This window comes from Hylobates moloch, unplaced genomic scaffold (assembly GCF_009828535.3).
Source record: "Hylobates moloch isolate HMO894 unplaced genomic scaffold, HMol_V3 SCAFFOLD_11, whole genome shotgun sequence".
NCBI classification, from domain to species: domain Eukaryota; kingdom Metazoa; phylum Chordata; class Mammalia; order Primates; family Hylobatidae; genus Hylobates; species Hylobates moloch.
Window position 1 is genome coordinate 46536969 of NW_026652286.1, and position 19493 is coordinate 46556461.

Below are 19493 nucleotides of genomic sequence, written 5' to 3' on the forward strand. Positions count from 1 at the left end.
AGTACTATTCAGCCATAAAAAAGAATGAGATCCTGTCATTTGCAACAACATAGATGGAACTTAAGGTCATTATGTTAGGTGAAATAAGCCAGGCACAGAAAGACAAACATCACATGTTCTCACTTATATGTGGAATCTAAAAATTAAAACAATTGAACTTATGGAGATAGCAAATAGAAGGATGGTTAGTAGAGGCTAGGAAGGGTAGTTGGGGGTAGAGGGGAGGGAACTGGGGATGGTTAATGGGTATAAAAAACAGAAAGAATGAGTAAGGCCTAGTATTTGCTAGCACAACAGGTGACAATAGTAAAAAATAATGTAATTGTACATTTTAAAATAGCTAAAAGAGTATAATTGGATTGTTTGTAACACAAAGGATAATGCTTGAGGTGATGGATACCCCATTTACCCTGATGTAATTATTACACATTGCATGTCTGTATCAAAATATGTACCCAATAAATATATATACTTACATGTATATTTATATATATACTTATATATATTCATAAATATATACTTATAGGTATAATTATACCTATAAGTATATATAAATACAAATATACAAAAATGTATAATATATAAAAATAAGTATATATAAATATATATCTACTATGTACCCACAAAATTTAAAAATTAAAATTAAATTTAAAAAATCTGTAGGTATCTTTCTTTTCTGAGACAGGGTCTCGCGTTGTCACCCAGTCTGGAGTGTAATGGCACTGTCTTGGCTCACTGCAGCCTTGAACTCCCAGGCTCAAATGATCCTCCTGCCTCAGGCTCCCAAGTAGTGAGGACTACAGGTGTGTCACACCACACCCAGCTGATAAAAAGTCTACAGTTTTTGGTGAAAGAAGCCAGACACAAGAGTACATACTATATAATTCCATTGATATGAACTTTTAGAACATTGATATGAATAGGCAAAACTAACCTATAGTGATAGAAATTAGATGGGTTGTTGCCTGGGGTGAAAGGGAGGGGAAATTGATTGCAAGTAGGCATAAGGAAACTTTCTAGGGTAATGGAAATATTCTATATCAATAACTGATTGGGGCAGTGATTACACAGATATATACATTTGTTAAAACTCCTCAAAGTATGTACTTAAACTATGTGCATTCTGCTGTATGCAAATACACCTCAGTACCTCAGTAAAGTTAATTAAGAAGACTTTATCTTTTTTTGTGTGTTTTTTAATGTTTTTTTCTTTTTGGGAAGACTTTATCTTTTTTTTTTTTTTTTTTGAGATGGAGTCTTGCTCTGTTGCCAGGCTGGAGTGCAGTGGCAATGACCTCGGCTCACTACAACCTCTGCCTCCTGGGTTCAGGCGATTCTCCTGCCTCAGCCTCCCAAGTAGCTGAGACTACAGGCGCACGCCACCACGCCCAGCTGATTTTTGTATTTTTAGTAGTGACAGGGTTTCACCATGTTGGCCAGTATGATCTCAATCTCTTGACCTCATGATCCACCTGCCTCGGCCTCCCAAAGTGCTGGGATTACAGGCGTGAGCCACCACGCCAGGCTGACTTTATCTTTTAATAAATAATTTATTTAACTTGATGCATAACTTTTAAATATTTAGACATCACATGTGGGCCCTACTGTATTTCCACCCTGGGCCCCAAAGATAATGCCTTGGTTTCTTGCAGGAGTAGGTAAGTGACAGATGCTGGTGCCATTTACAGAGATGAGGAAAGCCCAGGAGGATTAGGCTTGGTCGGGGCAAGGCTGGTATTCAGCTGGTGCATTCCAGGAGTGTAATACTGATTTAAAAAAAAAAAAAACCGCTGCTACTCTGAGCCTTCTTGCCACCAAGCTACCTGGCCGTCACCCTGGGAACCTCAGATCCTCCCACTCTCCAGCAACTAAATGGTTAATACTGGCACATCACTGGCACAGTAATGGGTCTTCAGGATGCTGATCCAAATCCAGGGGGACTTGCTAGTGCCTGTAACCCTCAATATTTTAAATTTCACCGCTGATAGAATTGGGGAAGGAAGCATGTGAGTCAAAGGTTTATGGATAGAAGTTGAAAGGGGAGGTCTGAGCTGGAGATGGAGCTTGCTGACTCTTGTTGCCTGCGGAATCAAGTCCAAACTCCCTTAGATTGGCCCTGCAGTTCCCTTAGGTTATCATTCAGCTTCCACGTGGCTCCCTCCAGCTCCCTGCCAGGATCCCTGATCACTCTGTGTTCCAGGACCCACTATTCCCTCTATCTGGAATGCCCTTTCATGTCTTCTCCACTGGCCACCCTCCTCCTTGTCCTTCTGGGCCATCTTGCATGTCTCTGCCTCCTGAGGCCTCCCACCCTGTTTTCCATGGCTCCTCTAAACAGAGGAGAGCACCCTGCCTTGTGCATCTCTGTTTAGATCCCTGCTTTCTGCACTAGGCTGTGAACTGCTCCCGGTCAGGGACAGGGGCTGGTGGCTCTCTGGGCCAAGCAAGGCTCTGGCATGGAGCAGTCCTAGTAAACCTTAAAGGACTAGATGGTGAGGCAGCATCCTGACTGGATTTACCACAGCCTCACCCTCACTCCATGACTTCTGTGCATGTGGACCAAAGTTAGACAAACTAAACTTGGTCTTCTTGAAAGAATAGGCTCTTTAACAGCAAAGACCACTCTTTCCACATCACTTCTTGCTCCTTCACAGCCTGAGAAAAAGCACACAAATGAAACGCAAGGGTGAGCCTGGTCAGGCAGAATGGAATTTCAGCCTGGAGTCTTGTGAGCTGGGTGACCTCAGAGAAGTTGCTTCACTTTTCTGAGCCTCAGATTTCTCAGGTGAGAGAATGGAGATAACAGTACCTGCTTCACGAGGTGGATGTGAGGACTGAATGAAATAATGTGTATAAAAGTGTGTCAGGGAGAGGGGAGAGGGAGAATGAGGGTTATTGTTTAATAGGTACAGAGGTTCAGTTATATTTTATATGATAAAAATATTCTAGAGATGAATAGTAGTGACAGTTCATAGCAATGTGGATATACTTAATCCCACTGAACTGTACACTTAAAAAGGTTACAATGATACATTTTATGTTGTGTATATTTTACCACAATAAAAATAAATTAATACTCTGAATGAAAGATCTTCCCTCATTGTCCCCTGCCCAAAAAGGGTTCAGCATGGTTCCAAGTACACAGCAGATGATCCATACGTCTGAGCTTCCTTCCTCCTCCCTTCTGGATTTCTCTCCACCTGGGTTCCAGGGCCATGGCCAAGAGGCAGGATGAGGGAGAGCAGGACGGGTGTCAGGAGCGGAAGTGATTAAATGTTGAACGAGGATATGGTGTTTGTGGGGTCAAAGCCAGGACTGCCCTCTGGAAAGGCCAGGCATGTGGAGGCGAGCTGCCTCTCCGCCTGAAAGGAAGAAGGATGTCCGGGGGTCAGGGATGACACTGGTGTTTTTGGCCATGGGAGAGAAGTAAGATATCTAAATTAAGGGGGAAAGGCAGGCGGGAGTTGCAGGATGTCTATATTGGCCTATGTTGCAAAAATAAATGCGTCTAGAAATAAATACATACGTAAATAAATAAGTACAGATTTTTTTAAAGCCCTCAACTCCACCTTCTTGCTCTACTTCACCAAGGACAAGGGCAGCATAATAAGCTGAGAAGGGAAACAAGAGACTGTAGATTCCGGCTGCTATGGGGAAATTACAAATGAGGTCTGACGCTATCTTTGTTTCTTTTTCATTATGAAAAATACCTTGCCTGACATGGGCACCCTGCCACCATTGGGAAAACCGTGAGAATCCAGTTTGTTCCCAAAACACTGCCATGGGGAGCTGAGGTCACAAGGGAACATTGCTTTTCCCCAAGGCAGCTGTGACCAAAAATAAATAAATAAATGAATAAATGATAAATAAACAATGTCCTGGAAGAAACACTGAAGTGGATATCGTCACATGGCTTCTGGCCTGGTGTGTTCACATCCTAGCTGGGTGACCTGAGACACGTCACCTTCCCTCTCTGCACTTCAGCTGTTTCATCTGCAGAATGAGGGGAGCCACCAGATGACCTCTGAGGGTGCTTCCATCTCAGATAATATCTCTAATACTCATGATTCTAGGATATACTCTTTCCAAGCCCTTGAAAGAACAACAATGGGAGTTGGTGAGGAAAGAAAATGCTGAGCTGGATGGTGGAACTGAATGTCTCAGAGTTGGAAAAGAATCTGAGAGATCACCTAGCCCATCCATCCATCCATCCATCCATCCATCCATCCATCCATCCATCCATTTATCCATCTACCCACTCAGTATTCCTACTTGAGCCTGGCTCTGTGTAGGGAAGTGAGGACCAAAAATGGATCAGACTCATTCCTTACCTTCCTGGAGCTCTCAATCTAGGGAACCTGGGGGTGAGGCAGGAAGGTAACAGTGATTATGTTACCAAGGGCTATGAACTGGGGTCTGAACATGCAGGGTATGGTAGGGGTGCAGTGTGGGTGAGACCTGCTCAGCTTGAGGAGGCCAGGAGAGGCTTCCAGATGAGGAATCTACTCAATAAGTAGAAGCTCTTCAGATAGAGAAAGGGGGAAACAGCAGAACAGCATATCCACAAGTGCTGCTGTATGATGAAGTCATTCCAATCTCAGGGCACCAACGTCCTGCCTTACAGCAATTCAGGTAAACACATCCCAGGGTTTTGGAAATGATTAGATCAGAGTTTCTCAGACCTGGGACTATAAACCCCTCAAGGTTAATAAATAAATATATTGTCAGGAGCCTGAAATGTGTCTATGAAAACTTTTAAATGTTATGTTTCATTTTGATGGTAATCCAAACAAAATCAGCATGTTCTGAATTGTCTGGAAGGCTACCACCTGCCATGGCATTTGGGCACTGACTTTGGGTTTCTGATCACTTTGAAGCCAGATAGTGCTTTACGTTAACTGTTATAGCCCAACCAAGGAAAATAGAGGTGGGCTTAATGTAAATGATACTTCTATGCCAAGTAAAAGTCAAGTGGGGACTTGGTGCACGGTCAAAATGAAGACTTTCCAGGAGTTTGACCAGAGAAGCACAGTGGGAGCTGCCTGCAGTCCACAGTGCTCTGGGTGTGCTGTACTAAAAAAGCCTGTGCCATAGCAGTCTGCCCCATACTCAGGCTTCAAATGGCAATTTAACTTCAGTAAAACATCTTCTGGCATACTAAGTTAGAATGTTTGTTTGAATTTTATAGGGTTAGTAATTGTGTTTATTTTCCATTTGTCTTGGTTTAGAGTTACAGAACAGCTATTAGCATAAGGAATTTATACTGAATTTTGTGCTTGTAAGTATACAAGTGATATTAAAATAATTTAAGTCGGCTGGGCATGATGGTTCACGCCTGTAGTCCCGGCACTTAGGGAGGCCAAGGTGGGCGGATCACCTGAGGTCGGGAGTTCGAGACTAGCCTGACCAACATGGAGAAAACCCGTCTGTACTAAAAATACAAAAATTAGCTGGGTGTGGTGGCGCACGTTTGTAATCCCAGCTACTCAGAATGCTGAGGCAGGAGAATTGCTTGAACCCAGGAGGTGGAGGCTGTGGTGAGCCAAGATCGCGCCATTGCACTCCAGCCTGGGCAACAAGAGTGAAACTCCATCTCAAAAAAAGAAAAAAAAAATTTAAGTCAACTTTGGGGTGAATCTGTAAGAATTTTGAACAGGGGCACCTCCATTACTTGAGTTTGAGAAACATGCTGTTAGTTGCTTGGTTAGCAATCCTCATTGTTTAGAATCTCTTCCTTAAGTTTAATGGGAGTCCTTCTTGCTGCCACCTTAGGTCAAAATTACCTCCAAAAAGAAGAACCATAACCTATTATCATGTAGCTAAAAAAAAAAAAAAGTGCACAGGGCCTCTAGGAGGTAACTGCATCTTCCAGGGTTAGGCACAGCTGACGTGTACTTTACCGCTTTCCACTGCCCCCCAACATACACCCTCTGCTGCAGCTATGCAGTTGATACCTTAGCAGGGTTGACTAAACAACTTGAGTAAAGTTCTTAATCTCTCCAAACTCCAATTTACTAATCTGTAAAACAGTCATGCTAATAATACTTTACCTCTCAGAGTTGTTGTGAATATCGAATGGGTAAATGCTGGGATACAACAATAATAATTCCAGGCCAGGTGAGGTGGTTCTTGCCTGTAATCCCAGCACTTTGGGAGGCCAGTGCAGGAGGATCACTTGAGCACAGGAGTTCAAGACAAGCCTGGGCCACATAATGAGACCCTGTCTCTACAAAAAAAAAAATTTTTTTTTTAATTAGCTAAGCATTGTGTCACATGTTTGTTGTCCTAGCCACTTAGGAGGCCGAGGAGGGAGAATTGCTTGAACCCAGGAATTCGAGGCTTCAGTGAACTATGATCATGCTACTGCACTCAGCCTGGGCGACAGAGCAAGACCATCTCTTAAAAAAAAAATTAGAATAGTCACCATTAACACTAGACACATTTCCTACTTTCTTTCATTTAATCCTCCCAGTAAGTCTACACAGAGATAGTTTATCCCAATTTTATAGCTCAAGAAACAAGTTTACAGAGGTGAAGGGAGTTTGTCAGATAACTGAACTGAGATTCAAACCTAACTCTCAAACACGCAAACTGCCTTTGCTGTGACCATTGCACATGTGTTACTCATGCCCTGCCAGCTTCACCTGTGAAAATATTGCCTGCCTTTTAAGACCCTTACCAGAATTAAGCTCTCCTCCTGTGTGTTCATTCATACATTTTGCTTGGCCTGGTGGATTGCAGGAATTTAATGTAGCTTTGCCTGATACAGGGTCAATTTACCCAGGACACACCCTTTTCAGGGGGCAAGGGATGAAGGCAAATTATCAGAGGTCGGGGAACAATCAAATGAGTCCCCACCCAGTGAAGTCACCCACATCCAGAGCCTCTTCCCTGAAAACCCCCACCACTCCTTTTCCTTGGCCAGATCCCCAGGGGCTCACTTGGATGTTTATTAAATTGAATGAATTGAATGGAGCCAAGAGATCTGGCCTCCAACCCCTGTCCTGCAAATACAGTGTCTGATTTGAACAAGTCATTTTGCCTCACTGGGCCCCACGCTCTGGAAAATGGGGTAGGGGGATGTGTGGATTGGGTGCTTGGTGAAGTCCTACCAATCTTTAACATTCTGTGTCTCGAAAGCTGTAGCAAAACATCAGCATGAGACTTGTGGCCAGATTAAGTTTCTTGGAACAGGGTACTTCTTGAGATTATTTTAGTATATGTTCATACATTGTAGCAAGAAGGGGGAAAATGGATATTGGAAACAAAATTTACCATAGTTATGTTTGTCTTCTAGGGAATGTCATATTCATCAGTAGAGACAAGATTTTTTTTTTTTTTCTAAAAAACACCATAATCAGCTTTTTTGTATGTGGAAAGTGAGCCTGAGAATCCTCACTCTTCTTTTGGTGTAATTAAATTTTTTTATGATTCCATTTTATCTTCTTTGTTAGGTTATCAGCTAGAATGCTTTGTTTTGTTATTTTAGTGATTACTTTAGGGTTTAGAGTATACATCTTTAACTTTCACAGTCTAGGTGACATTATGCCATTTCACATACAATATAAGAATTGTAAAAGAGGATACTTCCATTTCTCTTCTCCAGCCCTTTGTGTTTATGCTGTCACACATTTTATTTTTGTTAGTTAATTTTCTGTTATGGAAATGTAAATAATAAGAATTCTATTATATTTACCCAGATAGATAGCATTTCTGGTGATTTTTTATTTTTTTGACAGGTTCTCACTCTGTTGTCCAGGCTAAAGTACAGGCTGGAGTGCAGTGGGGCAATCACAGCTCACTGCAGCCTTGAACTCCTAGGCTCAAGCAATCCTCTCACCTCAGCCTCCAGAGTATATAGGACTACAGGGATGTGCCACCATGCCCAGCTAGTTTTTTAAATTTTTTTATAGAGACAGAGTCTTGCTATGTTGCTCAGGCTTGTTTCAAACTCCTGGGCTCAAGTAATCCTCCTGCCTTGGCCTCCAAAAGTGCTGAGATTACAGGTGTGGGCCACAGCACCTGGCCTCTGGTGTTCTTCGTTCCTCTGTATAGATTCATATTTCTGTCTGGTATCATTTTACTTCTTGCAGAAGTACTCCCTTTAGCATTTCTTACAAAGTTTGTCTCCTGGTGGTGAATACTTTAGTTTTTATATGTCTGAAAACAACTTTGTTTTGATTTCTTCAAATGATATTTTCATAGAAACATCATTTTGGGTATAGAATTCTAGGCTCACAAGTGTTTTTTTCGTTGTTGTTGTTCAATATCCTCAAGATGTTGCTGCACTGTCTTCTCACTTGCATTGTTTCCAACAAAAAATCAATCAGTTGTCATCATTTATTTCTTTGTATGTAATGCCTTTCTTCTCTGGCTGCTGTCAAGATAGTCATTTGCTGCATAACACACTGCATATACAATGGTGATTCCATAAGATTATAATGGAGCTGAAAAATTTCTGTCACCTTGTGAAAATTTTCTATCACTTTATCCTATCAATGATATGATGTCATGGCCATCATAATGTTGTAGCACAATTTAAAAAAAAATTAATTTAGAGTAACCTAAGTGTACAGCGTTTATAAAGCCTACAGTAGTATACAGTAATGTCCTAGGCCTTCCTACTTAATCACCACTCATTTACTGACTCACCTAGAGCAACTTTCATTTCTGCAAGCTCCATTCATGGTAAGTGACCTATACAGGTATACCACTTTTAAATCTTTTTTTTTAGACAGGGTCTTGCTATGTTGCCCAGGTGGTCTTGAACTCTTGAGCTCAAGCAATCCTCCTGCCTGAGCTTCCTGAGTAGCTGGGATTATAGGCATGCACCACTGTACCTGGCTCCATTTTTAAATCTTTTACATATTTTATGTGGTATTTTTACTATACCTTTTCTATGTTTAGATATATTTAGATACACAAATACTTATCTTTCTATTACAGTTGGCTACAGTATTCAGTACAGTAACATACTGTGCAGCTCTGTAGCCCAGGAGCAATAGATACACTGAGGGAGGAGACCACCCCTCATATTGTCTTATGCCCAATTTCTGCCTCCAAAGAAAGAAAAAATAAAAACTAAAAGGCAGAAATGAATCACAAGCAGACAGCCCGGCGCCACACCCTGGGCCTGGTAGTTAAAGATCCACCCCTGACCTAATTGGTTATGTTATCTATTGATTCCAGACATTGTATAGAAAAGCACTGTGAAAATCCCTATCCTGTTTTGTTCCCATCTAATTACCGGTGCATGCAGCCCCCAGTCACGTACCCCCTGCTTGTTCAATTGATCATGACCCTCTCATGCGCACCCCCTTGGAGTTGTGAGCCCTTAAAAGGGACAGGAATTGCTCACTCGGGGAGCTTGGCTCTTGAGACAGGAGTCTTGCCGATGCCCCCGGCTGAATAAACCGCTTCCTTCTTTAACTCGGTGTCTGAGGAGTTTTGTCTGCGGCTTGTCCTGCCACAATACCACGTAGTAGAGGTGTATAGTAGGCTATACCATCTGGGTTTGTGTAAGTATGCTCTATGATATTTACGCAACAAGGAAATCACCTGATAACACATTTCTTAGACTGTATCCCCAGATTTAAGTAATGCATGATGTATTTTCTCTTTATCACTGATTTAAATCATTTGGCTGTGATGTGACCGGTACAGTTTTCTTCATGTTCCTTGTGCTTGGTGTTTGTTGAGCTTTTTGTTCCATGGGTTTATAATTTTAATCACATTTGAAAAAGTTTCAGCTATTATTTCTTCAAATATCTCTTCTGTTGCCCTCTTTGGGGGCCTCTTCTTTGGGGACTCCAATTACATGTATATTAGACTGACTGAAGTTGTCTTTTTCTTTTCTTTTTTTTTTTTTTTTTTTTGAGACAGAGTCTTACCCTGTTGCCAAGGCTGGAGTACAGTGGCGTGATTTTGGCTCACTGCAATCTCTGCCTCCTGGTTTCAAGTGATTCTCCTGTCTCAGCCTCTAGACATAGCTAGGATTACAGGCCTGTGCCACCATGCCTGGCTAATTTTTGTAATTTTAGTAGAGACAGGGTTGTGTCATGTTGGCCAGGCTGGTCTTGAACTCCTGGCCTCAAGCAATCCACCCATCCCGGCCTCCCAAAGTGCTGGGATCACAGACATGAGCCACTGCACCCAGCCCATTAATAATATTCTTAATTCATTTTTATTTCTGTATTTCTTTTTTGTATAGCTTATATTGCTAGAATTTTAAATTAACGAATCTTTTCTTCTGCGGGCTTAATCTGCTATTAATCCCACCAATGTGCCAGCATAGACATTGAGGTTTTCATTTGTAAAAGTTTGATTTGTATCTTTTATGTTTTTCATGTTTCTATTTAACTTTTGAACATATGGAATAAAGTTATAATAACTATTTTCAGATCCTTCTCTGATAATTCTAACATCTGTGTCAGTTCTGGGTCAATTTCAATTGGCAGATTATTCTCATTTTGAGTCATGATTTCCTGCCTCTTTGCATGTCTCCTAACCTTTAATTAGATGTCAGACATTGTGATTTCTGCCTTCTTGAGTGCTGGATATTTTTTAATTTCTATAAATAATCCAGCTTTGTTTTGGGATACAGTTTGAAACAGTTTGATCCTCTTGGGTCTTGCCTTTATGATTTTTAAGGTGGGTCTAGAGTCGTGCTCATTCTAGGGATAATTATTTGCACTACTGAGCCAATACCTTCCTGATTCTCCATCCAGTGCCCTGTGAAACATGTTTTTCCAGTCTGGCTTGCGGGAAGAGACACTATTCCCGGATAGCGCTGAGCATTGTCACCTCTAGTCCTTCAGGATGGTTCTTTCCCTGGCCTTGGTAGTTTCCTCACACATACGCACTGATCGTTAATCAACTGAAAGACTCAAATAAGACCTGAAGATCTCTGGAGTTCTGTTTGGGTGAAGTTCTCTCTCCTCTCTGTATGGTGCCCTGTGAATTATTGTTGCATGTTACTAGTGATGAATAAGTAAAGAGTATTTATTAACATGTATTGAGCAGTTACAATTTCTGAATGAGGAAACTAAGCTAAGAGAAGTTAATTAATCTGTCAAAGGTCGTTACAAGAGAGGCGGTCTGTCTCCAAACACCCACATCTTTAATCATTAAATTGTACTGCCTTATCATATATTCAATGTGGCATTATTTCTTTATCTTTAGGAAAAGCTGATATTAAATCTGTGGTCTGGTTTATAATCAATGGCAGGTTAGAATAGAGAAAATTTAATGATTTAAAAAACTGAGCACAGAGAATAAGAGAATATGAGATCAAATGTGTGTCACTTGACAATAAGTATCACTAACATTTATCAAGCACTTATTCAGACCAGGTGTTTTTTGAATGCTCTGCATTGCACCACGTATTTGTATTAGTCTGTTCTTGCTGTAAAGGAATACCTGAGACTGGGTAATTTATAAAGAAAATTGGTTTATGTAGGGTCTTGGCTCTGCAGGCAGTACAGAAAGCATGGTGTTAGCATCTGCTCCTTGTAAGGGCCTCAGGAAGCCTTCAATCATGGCAGAGGGTGAAGGAGGAGTAGGCATATCACATGGCAAGAGCAGGAGCAACAGAGAGAAAGGGGATGTCCTAGACTCTTTTAAACAACCAGATCTCGCATGAACTAACTGAGGGAGAATGCACTTATCACCAAGGGGATGGTGCTAAACCATTCATGAGGGATCGGTCCCGTGATCCAATAACCTCCCACTAGGCCCCACCTCCAACATTGGGAGTCACATTTCCACATGCAATTTGGAAGAGACAAACATCGAAACCACATCACTACTGTAATCCCAGCACTTTGGGAGGCCGAGGCGGGCAGATCACCTGAGGTCAGGGTGGATCACCTGAGATCAGGAGTTCAAGACCAGCCTGGCCAACATGGAGAAACCCCGTCTCTACTAATAATACAAAAATTTGTCGGGCGCGGTGGCTCACGCCTGTAATCCCAGCACTTTCAGAGGCCAAAGTGGGTGGATCACGAGGTCAAGAGATCGAGACCATCCTGGCCAACATGATGAAACCTCATCTCTACTAAAAAATACAAAAATTAGCCAGGCATGGTGGCGTGCCCCTGTAATCCCAGCTACTCGGGAGGCTGAGGCAGGAGAATTGCTTGAACCCCAGAGGCAGAGGTTGCAGTGAGCCGAGATCACACCACTGCTCTCCAGCCTGGCAACAAAGCGAGACTTTGTCTCAAAAGAAAAAAAAATTAGCTGGGCATGGTGGCACATGCCTGTAATCCCAACTACTTGGGAGGCCGAGACAGGAGAATCACTTGAACCCAGAAGGTGGAGGTTGCAGTGAGCCAAGATCACACCACTGTACTCCAGCCTGAGCAACAAGAGTGAAAGTCTGTCTCAAAAAAAAAAAAAAAAAAAAATGCAGCTGTGGTAAGTGCTGTGACACAAAAAACAGCAGGAAATGGTAGGAATGCAGAGGGAGGCACCTAATCCAATTGGAGTAGTCAAGACATGGCAAAGTGCTCCAAAGGAAGAGATTCCTGAACTGAATGTTAAAAGACATGGGAAGTTAGGCACTGGGAGAAGGCTAGAGGCAAAAGAGATCACGGAGCTCAAAGTGCAAAGTAGCAAGAAAGTCTGGAGTGGTATAAACTAAGAAAAGAAAAATAATATGATCACACACATGTGCTCCCGTGTTGAGCCAATGAATTAGTGCAGCCAGCAATGAATTGGCTGTCAGAGCCAATTGTGTTTATGTCAATAATTTGAAATTAGCCATGGTAGCAGTATTTACACCATGGGAATCAGCAAAGCTACAAACGAGGGACTTTTTCCCTCAGAGATTTACCAGTGTAGCAGGACGAGCCACAGACAAAACTCCTGACACTGAGTTAAAGAAGGAAGTGGTTTATTCAGCCAGGAGCATCAGGAAAGACTCCTGTCTCAAGAGCCGAGCTCCCCGAGTGAGCAATTCCTGTCACTTTTAAGGGCTCACAACTCTAAGGGGATCCGCGTGAGAGGGTCATGATCGATTGAGCAAGCAGGGGGTATGTGACAGGGGCTCCATGCACCGGTGGTCAGAGTGAAACAGAGCAGACCGGGAAGTTTCACAATGTCTTTTCTATACAATATCTAGAATCTATAGATAACATAACCTGTTAGGTCAGGGGCCAATCTTTAACTACCAGGCTTAGGTCAGGCAGGCCCAGGCCTGGTTTCGGGTCTGGTTCCTAGGCGCCGGGCTACCTGCCTTTTGTTTCGCTTTTCTTTTCTCTTTTCTTTTCTTTTCTTTTCTTTTCTTTTCTTTTCTTTTCTTTTCTTTTCTTTTCTAGTATAAAACAATATGAGAGGGTCTGTGCCTCTTCTCTCACCAGCACCGCTGGTCCCAGGCTATAAACACCTGAAGATGACTTTTTTTTGTTTTGAGCCTGACTCTTGCTCTGTTGCCCAGGCTGGAGTGCGGTGGGGTGATCTCGGCTCACCGCAACCTCCACCTCCCGGGTTCAAGCAATTCTCCTGCCTCAGCCTCATGAGTAGCTGGGACTACAAGCGCACGCCTCCACGGCCGGCTAAGTTTTTGTATTTTTTTTTTTTTAGTAGAGACGGGGTTTCACTGTGTTGCCCAGGCTGGTGTGTAGCTTCTGAGCTCAGGCGATCCGCCTGCCTCTGCCTCCCAAAATGCTGGGATTACAGGTGTGAGCCACTGCACCTGGCCCAAGATGACGTTTATATCTTCTCCTGATGTTGTCTCATAGAGGCTAAAATATCTTTATTATAAAATTTCCCTTGCAGATTGTTTCTGGCCTTGAATTATTTTTCCCTGAAATTTCATTCACTCCACAAACCTATCTACATGGTGCCATGTTTGTGGTGGGTGCTGCAGATATGACCCCACCAGGAAGTCATGGCACCTCCTGTCATATACTCCCAGGAGCCCAGGGCCAGCTTTCTTGTTCTCCATCTGAACTTTGTAGGGCATTTCACCAGGAACTTTAAAGTAGCCAGATGGCTATCAGGAAAGAATGGTTCCTTAGCCTGTGGCATTGTTTTTTTTTTTTTAAATTGAATAATCCATTAACATTGATGGAGTCATAGCTGGCTCCAGGGTGCCTCCTGTCCGGCTCCCACAGGAGGTTACAATAGGAGTTGGCAAACTTTCCAAAGTTCTCCATCAAGTCCATGTGTAACTATTCTCCCATTCAAATTTTCTTCACCCTGCAATGGTAGGTTCAGACTATCTTCACTATCAACAATTATTTTCAAGTAGCCACTGAGCTAAGCTAAGATGACTAAGAAGACATACATGTCCGTGAGGGAAGCCAGGACCCATTCATAAATAAAAATAAAAACAAAAATAAATAAGAATAATACTTAGAGAATCATAAAAGTGGGAGGAACTATTTAATGGCTCCATTCTGTGTGTTGTATTTTCACTTTCTTGATGGTGTCCTTTGAAGCACATAAGTTTTTAATTTTGATAATGTCCAGTTTATTTTTTCTTTTGTTTGAACTTTCTGTGTCATATCTATGAAATATATATATATATATATAGTTTTATACAATTGCTTTTTCAATCATTTAACAAAGGAGAAGTAATATACTATCTTTTATAATTACATAATTACCTTTACTGGTACTCTTTGCTTTTTCATTTGAATTTGAATTACCATATAGGGTCAGTTGCTTTCAGTTTGAAGAACTTTCTTTAGCATGTCTTATAAGGCAGGTCTACTAGCAAAAAATGATCTCATCTTTTGTTCATCTAGGAATGTCTTTATTCCACCTTCATTTCTGAAAGTTAGTTTTGCTGGATATAACTTCCTGATTGACAGATTTTTTTAATTTTAGCACTTTGAATATATCATCCACTGTTTTCTTTTTTTTTTTTTTTTTTTTTTTTTGAGACGGAGTCTCACTCTGTCGCCCAGGCTGGAGTGCAGTGGCGCAATCTCGGCTCACTGCAAGCTCCGCCTCCCGGGTTCACGCCGTTCTCCTGCCTCAGCCTCTCCGAGTAGCTGGGACTACAGGCGCCCGCCACCACGCCCGGCTAATTTTTTGTATTTTTAGTAGAGACGGGGTTTCATTGTGGTCTCGATCTCCTGACCTCGTGATCCGCCTGCCTCGGCCTCCCAAAGTGCTGGGATTACAAGCGTGAGCCACCGCGCCCGGCCTCATCCACTGTTTTCTAACGTCTTTTTTTTTGAGACAGGTCTCACTCTGTCACCCAGACTGGAGTGCAGTGGTGTGATCACAGCTCACTGCAGCCTCAACATCCCAAGCTCAAGCAATCCTCTCACCTCGGGCTCTGGAATAGCTGAGACCACAGGTTGCACCATCACACCTGGCTAATTTTTTTAATTTTTCTTAGAGACAAGGTCTCACTACGTTTCCCAGGGTGATCTTGAACTCCTGGGCTCAAGTGACCCTCCTGCCAAAGCCTCCAAAATGCTGGGATTACAGGTGTGAGCCACCATGCCTGGCCTGTTATTTCTTATAAGGAATCATCTGCTGATCTTACTGAGGTTCTCTTGTATGTGATAAGTCATTTGCTCTTGCTGCTTTCAAAATTAATCTTTGTTTTTCAGCATTTTTGCTATGATATATAAGTGTGCACCTCTTTGTTTTCATCCTACTTGGAATTCATTGAGCTATGTGAATATGAAGATCAATATTTTTCACTTAATTTGGGAAGTTTTCAGCTATTATTCCTTCAAACCTTTTTTCTGTTCCTCTCTTCTCCATTTTTTTTTTGTTGTTGTTGTTGCTTGTTTGTTTGTTTGTTTTGAGATGGAGTCTTGCTCTGTTACCCAGGCAAGAGTGCAGTGGAACGATCTCAGCTCGCTGAAACCTCTGCCTCCTGGGTTCAAGCAATTCTCCTGCCTCAGCCTCCTGAGTAGCTGGGACTACAGGCATGCGCCACCATGCCTGGCTAATTTTTGCATTTTTAGTAGAGACAGGGTTTCACCAGGTTGGCTAGGCTGGCCTTGAACTCCTGACCTCAAGTGATCTGCCCACCTCAGCCTCCAAAGTGCTGGGATTACAGGTGTGAGCCACCGCACCTGGCCATCTTCTCCTTTTGAAACTACCATCACTTAATGCACTTGATGATGACCCACATTCTTTGAGGCTGTTCGTTTTTTTTTAATTCTTCTTTGTCTCTGTTCTTTAGATTGCATAATCTCTATTGATCTATCTTCAAGTTTGCTGATTCTTTCTTCTGCCAGTTTAGACCTACTGTTGAGCTACTCTAGTGAATCTTTCATTTTAGTTATTATATTTTTCAGCTCTAGAACTTCCATTTTGTTATTTTTTTTCTATCTCCTTATTGACATTTTTCATTGGATGCAACATTATCATTGTCACGCGCGTCCATATGAAGAGACCACCAAACAGGCTTTGTGTGAGTAACAAGGCTGTTTATTTCACCTGGGTGCAGGTGGGTTGAGTCCAAAAACAGTCAGTGAAGGGAGATGGGGTGGGGCCGTTTTATAGGATTTGGGTGGGTAGTGGAAAATTGCAGTCAAAGAGGGTTGTTCTCTTGTGGGCAGGGGCAGGGGTCACAAGGTGCTCAGTGGGCAAGCTTCTGAGCCAGGAGAAGGAATTTCACAAGGTTAATCACTCAGTTAAGGTGGGGCAGAAACAAATCACAATGGCGGAATGTCATCAGTTTAGGCAGGAACCAGCCATTTTCACTTCTTTTGTGATTCTTCACTTGCTTCAGGCCATCTGGATGTATACGTGCAGGTCACAGGGGATATGATGGCTTAGCTTTGGCTCAGAGGCCTGACAATCATCATATCTTTCTTTACTACTTTAAGCATGTTTATTTTTCTTTGCGATCTTTGAAAAGTGAATGCATGAACATAATGGTTGCTTTGAAGTCTTTATTAAATCTGACATCAGAGCCCTCTCACAGGCAGCTCCTGTTGCCTAAATTTTACCTGTGGGCTGATCACACTTTTCTGTTTCTCTGCATGTCTCATAATTTTTTGGTGAAAACTAGATGCTTTCAGTTACATACTGCTGTAGGCACTGATTCCCTTCTCCCTCTGTGGGGCTTGTTTTTGTTGTTTGCTTAGTGATTTGGCCAGAATATTTTAGTGAAGTCTAATTCTCCCACAGTGTGAAGCCTCTAGTGCCACTCCTTAAAGGATACAGGCTTAGGTCTGTGCCCAGTTACCCTTGAATAACAGGGGTTTTAGCAAGACTCTCTTTCCCTGACCTGTTAAACTGTCTGCTTCATTTGGTATCACACCCAGCTTTTAGGCTCTACCAGTTGCTGGCTGATTGCTCATTTATGCTACAGTCTGATTTAATTAAATCCAGATCTCTGCAGGAGTAGATTTTGAAGCTAGTCTTTGAGGTTTGTTCAAACCCCAGGAAGTCTCTTTTTGCTCTTTCCCTGGTTCTCTCAAATAAAATAGCAGGCCTATGGCTTAGCTTGTTGCTCTCAAGAATTACCAGCCTCCTTTTAATTGCTTACCCCCCAAACTCACAGGTCCCCCCGCCGATGGGAGGAAAGGGGGTCCCAACGAGTGACACGCTGACAGATGTGGGTAGATTTGATTTTGGCTGGGGTTGACTGAGAGAAAATTAATAAGCAGCCCAATGAAGTTGTCAAGAGCACCCTAGACTTGAACTTCTCACACTTTGTTTCAAGTAAAACCAGTCCCTTTGGGAAGAGCTTCAGAGATTTCTGTTCTTATAGACTGCCTCTTCTCCTGGGCAAAATCTCTGAGCCATGGCTTCAGACTCTTGGTGGAGGTGATAGCCTCTGGTCTTCTAGGCTTGCTGCTTCCTGAATGGAACCTCCTCTCTATCAGCAAGGTGGAGTGAGAGTGATCAGAGTCCCAGTATTCTCAGCCTGCTGCATCTGTGGAGGGGCCTCTTTTTACGAGTGAGGACTGGGTGGAAGAAGAGAGCCCCCAACCTCTTGGCTGCACTTGCCATGAATTTAGCTTCTGCAACTCAGAGCTGGAAATGTTAAAAAATGCTCGTGACCTTTTCCTCATAGTAATGTACTGTATCCCTTTACTTGGAGCTGAGGGAAGTGGGAGCCCCATCTTCCTGGCCACACCTTCTGGATGGAGCTTCCATCACTCTGAGTTGAAGGCAGGGCAGGGAGCAATGAGAAATGGAGGGGGTCATGGCTCAAGTGCCACAAATTCTTGTTATTATTACTGAGATTTAGTAGATTTTCTTGAATAAGCATTTCTTCATTTGTTGTATGTCTTGGGACAATTCACAGAGACTTTATTTTCTTTCCCTTTTCTTTTTCATTGTTTTAAATTTAAAATTATAGTGAAAATAGAGATAGGATCTCACTATGTTGCCCAGGCTGGTCTCAAACTCCTGGGCTCAAGTGATCCTCCCACCTCAGCTTCCCAAAGTTCTGGGATTACAGTCATGAGCCAACATGCCTGGCCAATTTGCAGAGACTATAAATGATTGCTTAATAATTTTTACCAGTTAAAGTTGTTTCATTGGGGAATGGGTCTGTGGGGGCTCCTTACTCCACTATTCCAGAAGCAGAACCTCTTTCATTTAACATGTAAAATGTACTTTCCACCCTTTTCTACTCTCTTCTTTTTCCTAGGAAGCTGAAATGTATGGGCTACATCAAGAAGGCTCCATGCCTTCAGGCTTCCAGTTGCCAATAAATGCCCCAGTAGGAGACCTGAGGGAGGAAGGAGGATGAGATCAGAGTGTTTATTCCCTTGGCTCCCTTCAGTTGTGCAGCCTTCTTTGCTTTTTCATTGTTTTAAGTTTCCTTCTCTCCTTCTCATTTCCAATTGCCATTCCCTTCCCTTTCTCTTCTAGCTAGAAGTAGTTACTTCACTATCCCTTGCGACTCCCCTACACATTGCTTATACCTTTATGAAGGGGAATGGCTGCACTTTAGTCAGGAATAGGCCAAGGCAGCCTTTTGGCACAGCGTGACTCAAACAGGTTTGGAGCGCAGGCACACAACTCCGCACGTTATGTAGCCACACCACGTGAGGTGCTTTAGGTAACCACTCACATGTGCTCGTGCTTGACTGAGCCACTATTGTTTGTAAAAGGTATAACTACCCAGCTGATGCTGTACATATGGCTTGTGCCCCTGGCTTGTGCCCACGGCTCGCACCGAGGCTGGCGCCCAAGATCGCTCGCGCCCAGGGAGACAGAGAAAATGCTATGTCAAAACTCGCTACGATTCCTTAGTGTTCTTTCAGCTGGCCACCACTTGTCCACTGACTCCCCTCAGACCTCAGTTAGAACATGACAGTTGGCATCATGAACACGATCCCAGAGTGAGTGAGCCTTTGGTCCCCAGAGTCCAGGTCGGCCATATGGCCGCAACGTGGGTGGTGGTACCCAGTGGCAGCTGTGCTGCTCAGATGGGCTCTAGTAGAAACCTGGGCAGCAGTAGATAGGGTCCCTGCGAGCATGGAGAAGGCGCTGAAGCATCTGGAAGCACAGAGCACTGAGAAGGAGTGAGCCTTTCCCGACAGAGTTGAATGGGTGTT